We start from the raw sequence: 597 nt of genomic DNA on the forward strand, positions 1-597 counted from the left end.
TTTTTCCTGATGGTTTAAAAAGGGGCCCAAAAAACACGCCCCTCCCTCGCTCCTTAGTCGTCTGCATGATTAACCTGTCCCGTGTGACTGACCGTAAAAAGATAAAGATAAAAAAAAAGATAAAAGCATACGAACTCCCCGTATACTTGAGAGAGAGAAAAAATAGCTTTGTCTTTACGCACAAATAAACAACTTTAATAATACATCCATGCCGCTGCCTTATAATAAGTACGACGCATATGCCCCAGGTACGTTTTACCCCTACGTCTTTAAACGTCATGAAAAACAAATAATAATAAATACAATTACAATGCTCCCCCCCCCCCCCAACTGGATGCCCTTTCCTTTCAAAAGACGCAAAAACTCAAGTAAACAAATAAATAAAACAACGAATGAATAAAAAATAAACAAATACAAATAAAAACGATAGATGTAATCAAAAAGATATAATCAAAACATGTAAACACCAGACATGCAGTACGCTCTGTACTTGATGACAAGAACGGAGGTGGGGGGGGGGAGGGGAGGGCGTGGGAGGGGTGGGGGAAGAGAGGGCGTGGGAAGGGAGGCGTAGAGGGGTTTTAGGGAGGAGACAGA

This window comes from Penaeus chinensis, chromosome 26 (assembly GCF_019202785.1).
Source record: "Penaeus chinensis breed Huanghai No. 1 chromosome 26, ASM1920278v2, whole genome shotgun sequence".
Taxonomy (NCBI): Eukaryota; Metazoa; Arthropoda; class Malacostraca; order Decapoda; family Penaeidae; genus Penaeus; species Penaeus chinensis.